The sequence below is a fragment of the Natrix helvetica genome (assembly GCF_964273705.1).
Source record: "Natrix helvetica genome assembly, chromosome: 1".
In the NCBI taxonomy this organism is placed as follows: Eukaryota; Metazoa; Chordata; class Lepidosauria; order Squamata; family Natricidae; genus Natrix; species Natrix helvetica.
Genome location: NC_138548.1, coordinates 45,312,729 through 45,318,938, shown reverse-complemented (window position 1 = coordinate 45,318,938; position 6,210 = coordinate 45,312,729).

The window sequence follows — 6,210 nt, the reverse complement described above, 5'->3', positions numbered from 1 at the left end:
TGCTCAGCGGAGTGTCGCGCAGGTGTTGTATGTGCTGTGCGCATGCACGGAAGCCCCAAAGACTTAAAAGACCAGTAAGGAGCCTGGGCGGATGGGTGGGCCCTCCCGGAGCATCGTACTGGAACAGTATCCGATGCTCTAGGCAGGCTCCGGTACGCTTGTACTGGGGCGTACTGCCTGCAACCCACCACTGGTAAGGAGCATGCAGTGCTTCAGGAGAGTGAGGGAGAATCTGGGAGGCTCCACTCAGGAGCTGAAAATCCTCTCTACTGAAATCTTTGCAGGTTTTCAGTCTGAACAGAGAGAGAGACACTCAGGTGTGGCTGCACCAGGTCCTCCATCCTCCTGAGGTTTCTTTTCTCATTGCATTGCTTCTCTGCTGAAAATCCTCCCTGCCAAAATTAAAGTAAGTTTTTCAACCCCTGAGCAGAGAGACAGTTGTGTGCAGCCTGCACCTGCCCTACCTCACCTCCCTGAGGCACCCCACTTTCCTTATCTGACCACCAATTCTTCCATCTTTAGGATTTCAGCCCTGTTTGTGCAATCTACTGCTATGGACTTTGCTTATAGTCTAATGCAGTTACTAAAATGCCCTTTTCGGCCCAACTATACAAGGCAGAAAGTGAATGTATGCTTTCCACTTGTGCTAAATTAAAATGTTTGATTAACAACACCTAGTTTGAATTATTGACAGGTTGCACACTGCACACCACAGCACATATATTTTCTCCTTTACATTTTTGCTATTCTGGCCCAGCAAGTCAGTTATCAATATGAATTTAAATGCTATCTCAAGTGGTTTCCTTTCCTTTTCTTGTTCTTATGCTTAGCTATATTGCTTTCCTCATCTTTTTTTTTTAACGAGAGACGTACTTTGCTTTGGGTAGCGGTGTGTGTGTTGTTCAAAATGGCTATTGGTGGCAAGTGCACTGTAAGGAGATAAAGCATGTCATTTTCTCTTCTGTGATTGAAGGCTCTTGAGAGTGGATCTTGGCAAAGAAAAGATGATGGTGGTTTTTGAGTTATGTATGAAGACAGACAGATGGCTGAAACAGCTTCTCTTGCAATGTGACACACAGGCAGAGACTGCAAACAAGAGATTTTTGGCAAAGGGAAGGTGGGGCCAAAATTACTGCTATAATAAAGTTGATTATTTCTTTTGTCATACTAAATGGCTGCCCAACTTCCAGACAAGTGACTCTGGATGGCATACAAGAAACCTAAAAACAATGCAGTATGTACAAACTGTACAAAAACATATTATTATTTTTATTAAACATGAATAATTAGAAAAGGCATAAAACAATATATATATATATATATATATATATATATATATATATATATATATATATATATATATATATATATATATATATATATATATATATATATATATATATATATATATATATATATATATATATATATATATATATATATATATATATATATATATATATATATATATATATATATATATATATATATATATATATTGAGTGAAGAGCATGGGTTAATGGCATTGGAGCCATCTCATTATTTCACCAATTCCCTAGGATCTTTAGGCCTAATGACACAACCAGGTCTTAAGGGGCTTCTAGAAAATTAAAAGGAATGAGGCCATCCTCACTTAGAGAGAAGAATGTTCCATAAAGCCGGGGCAACAGCAGAAAAGGTCTATTGCCTTGGATCTGCAATCTGTCAGCTCCTTAACTGACAGGACTCATAATATGCCATCTTTGTTAGATCTGGCAGATGTAAGCAGGAGGGGAGACAGTCCCTTAAATAACCAGGTCCTTTGCCACATGGGGCTTTAAAGGTCCAAACCGGCACCTTGAATTGGATCCAAAAACAGACTGCTAACCAATGCAGCCTTGGAGCAGAGGTGTAACATGTTCTTTTGGAAACACACAACTGCCTGTGCTGTTGCATTCTGTACCAGCTCTACAAGCTTCTACATTCTTTTCAAGAGCAGCTCGATGTAGAACATATCACATTAGAATGCATTACAGTAGTCCAACTGGAGGTGACTCTTGAGTAGAGGCCATCAAATGGGCACAAATTAACACACAATACAACATTGAGTAAAAGCTCTCCTAGACAGAACTGCTGTTTGCTCTTTGAGCAGGAGTTGTGAGTCTAAGGGAAGCAGATTGGGGCATCACTAGAGATGGTATAGTACTAGAACCGGTGGGTACCAAAGCCACTCAAGGTTCAGTTGAAGCATGTTCTTCTTTTTCCAGAGTCTCACAGCATCCATTAGATGTCCACAGTACCACTTAATTGCAAGGGGCAAAGATATATGAATAGGTTTCAGCAGCATACTGTTGATACTTCAGCCCCTGACAACTGATGAGCTCACCCATTGGCCTCATGTAGATTTGAATAGGAGTTTGAGAGCAGCAACCCTTGCGGATCCCGCAAAATAGGGGATGAAGTTGGGAGCTCTCCCATAGTTACCACCAACTGGAATTGACCCCAAAGAAGGGCAAACCAGCACAATGCTGTGTTGTCCACCCCCAATCCTCTGAGTCAATCTAGAAGAATACCAAGGTCGATATGAAAACCACTGAAAAGTCAAGTACAGTGAGACTGAATATACAATCTCCATCCCACCCACACTAGATATCTTCCAAAAGCATGAGCAATGCACTTTGCTATACCTAGGTCTGAATCAGTGGTGGGTTTCAATTTATTTTACTACCGGTTCGCTCATGTGTGCTTCAGTGATGCTTCTGTGCATGAACAGAAGCATCTGGGCGGAGGGGCAGAGCCTCCCACCACTGCCACTGCCGGTTCGTCCAATCCAGGGCTAACCGGCAGAAACCCACCTCTGCTCTGAATCCTGATTGAAAGGATTCACATAATTCACTTCATCCAGGGTTCTCTGAAATAATTGTGAAACCACCATCTCAAGTACATTCTCCCATAAGGGAAGTTTAGATACTGGATGAAAATTGCCAGTATAGTGAGGTCCATTAACTTCTTCTTGAGGAGAGGATGAACCAGGGCTTCTTGTTTCTAGTGAAACAACCCTTAACTCAAAAGAAGATATTATCACCTCTGGAATCCTTTACACCTAAAAAAGCCAGGAGGAATATAGAACTGAAGAGCAGAATGCTGACTATAAGGTGTCAAGTTTTCAAAAGATGACCTAATTAATTTACGAGCCTCAAGACAAAGTTCAAAAGAAATCCAATCATTTATTAGGATCAACATTTTGGCATGTTCTTCTGTGGAGCCAAAACTGATTTCCAGTTAATGGTCTTTGCACTTTACCCCTAACTCTCCCCTCCCTCGATCTGTGTCATAAATCATATCCACCAACGAGGTTGTAGAAATATGAGATCTGACTCTGGCCAAAGGTATGCATGGAATCCTCCCTCCAATGTCAACTTGATAATAGTCATGGTAACGCTTTATAAGTTGACATCAGGATCTAATCACTAGCAGGCTCATTTGGTTCAGACTGTTCTCAGATAATCAGGCAAGAAACCCTAGGCCTCTTCTTTGGATCTACAAGATGGCCAGTGGCCCAACTATGAGTGAATTTGAACAACTTTGACAGATACTGAACAAATTCTTCTGTACATCCATCCAAGGGGTTTTCTAAGCCCCCTGCACCTCATTTATCACATGAAACCGGTCTGCAAAATGGCTATCCATTGGTGCCTTAAGGGTGGAGAAGTACTAATTCTTTGCTGTCTTTACTGCTACCAAATAGGCCTTAATAGTAGCTCTAAGTTATGTCAGGCTGAATGCTTGTTTAGAACACAAGCAATATCCTGAATGCTTCTCGCATTTCATCAGTTTTAACTGCTTCATAAACATAAGGAGAGGTGGGATCCACATCCAATACAGTCCAGCCCAATGCAATCCAATCCAAAGCCTCCACTATCTTCTTATTTCAAGTGGTGACCAAGTGGTCATCAAGTGGTGATGAACATGCAGCAGACCAGAAGGAACAATCTCCAACTCCCTCTGAAACCCATTAAGGTGCGTCAGTTGCCAAGACAGGCAAGTATAATGGGTTCGGCCTCTGTGTAATGGATGGCGGTGCCACAGAATCTCATAGTGATCAAGGTATGATCTGACCATGACAACAAAAACTCCTCCAGTTTCAGATTATATGGCCACTGTTCCAAAAGGAGTACCAGATCCAGTGTGTGTGACCACTGTCCTGCGTCAGGCTCCAGGTGATTTCGGATAGGCCCATGGCCATCATAGTGGCCAGGAGCTCCTCAGCATATCTCAGACTCTAGACACAGAGAAGGCAAATTGAAGTCCATAAGTCTGGAGAATTTCACTGCTAACCCAGAGTTGGAGTCATGTGAGGCAGGAGGTTGGTATGTAGCAGGGAGGCTGGTACAACAGCAACAATCCCAACCTAGAACCCAAGTTAATGAGTAGGGGCTCACCTCCAGTGAATTGTAAGTACAGCAAGAGCTGTAGTAAATGGTGATAATGAGGACTCATCCAGATCTAGATTTTGTTGCTGGTTTTCTTCTTGTCTTTTTTTTTTGAAAGAATGATAGGTTTTATTCTTTTTATTCTTGTTTTCTAAATGGTGTTAAACTCATTTTAGAAATTGCACACAATTTTCATATGGTTTTTCTTAGAAAGTTGGATAACAATGCTGATAATGTTTGACAACTGCAGTAGATGAAGCTCTGCGGGCCACAGGAAGACTTAGGTGCACCTCCTTGGATTTTTAATACATAAAACGTTTTGCTGGCCAATCCAGAAATATCAGAATTAAACCTAGGAATTGGCTTGATAGGGAACTGCATATAAGCCATGTGTTCGATCACTGGACCATGGCCATTCCTAAAATGTATTATCACATGCCACAGATTAAGTTGTTACATAATTGCAGTGTGTGCAGTGTATAAAGATAGCATACAGTATGTGAAAATGGGAAAATTTGAGATTTGTGATGGCAAAATGGAAATGATGAACCATCCATGATTCTGGTTTATTATTTCTTTGGTTTGAACATGGTGCTGTTCTAGATTATTCACTGGCTGATAATGACTCAGATAAAAATAATTTTTTAAAAATAAAATCAATATCCTAAAGATGAATTTTTTAAAAATAGCAGCCATAAATGTCTATTCAACAGAACAATTTTCTTCTGGCTAAAACAAGCTATCAATTACTGTCAACTGCATGAAAGAATGAATGTGTCTTTACAGCCCACTTAAATCCATAAGATGAATTGCTTGTGACAAAGCATTTCATCACTGCAGTGTAATGGCTCAAATGCCATTTTTTTCTACATTGGCACATATTTTATTTCTCAGATGGGGGGAGGTATAGATTCTGCAGCTAACCGTGCTAGAATAATGACGAAACAAGTAATGATGTCATGATAGAAATCAGATGTAGGTGCAAGTGAGTTATATGTTTTACTTGCCTCTGCCCCCTCATGTCTGATTATAGTGTGTGTATTATTCATTTAATATGGTTTTATTCCTTTAATACCATTCACCATACAGTTGAACCTCTGGCCACGACCATAATTTGTTCCATAACTTTGGTCACAAATCGATTTGGTCATGGCCCGAACCTAATTTTGGAAATTTGACGCTTACAAAACAAAATGGTGCAAAAGGGGAAATTGGCAGTGGGGGAAAAAGTGACTTTTTTGGTCGGAACTCGATTTGGTTGTGGTCAGAAGCATTTGTGTCCAGACGTTCTACTGTATGATTCAGGAGATTTGCTAGGTATACATGTATGCATTGCTGTGGTTGGGTTTTGTTATGTTTTCTTTTCTTTCATTCTCTAATACGTATTCTCTTACAAAATTTTGATTGTGCTGTCTGTGGCTTGCTATAGATAGATACAATCTAGATGAAGGGGAGGACAGAAAGCTTCCCCACATTTCTTGTTTGTTTGATGTTTGAATTTGATCTCTCTATTCATTATCTTTCTTAGGACCAGACTAACAGAAACAAAGAGCAAGGCAATGGCACTTTTGTTTGTTCACATAGCCATCACATGATGCTTTTTCTCTTTGTGGAGTTGGGGTGGATGTGGCCTGTACTTGATGCATCCGGCCTATGGGCTGCCAGTTTGACGCCCCTGCCATAGAGCTTAATGGCATTTACCTGCCCAAGTGTGGAATCATCCAAATGTGCTGGACAAATTCCTAGCTGTGGAAGAAAAATATTAACCCCCAAACCTCTGAAGTTACCAGGTTGTGGC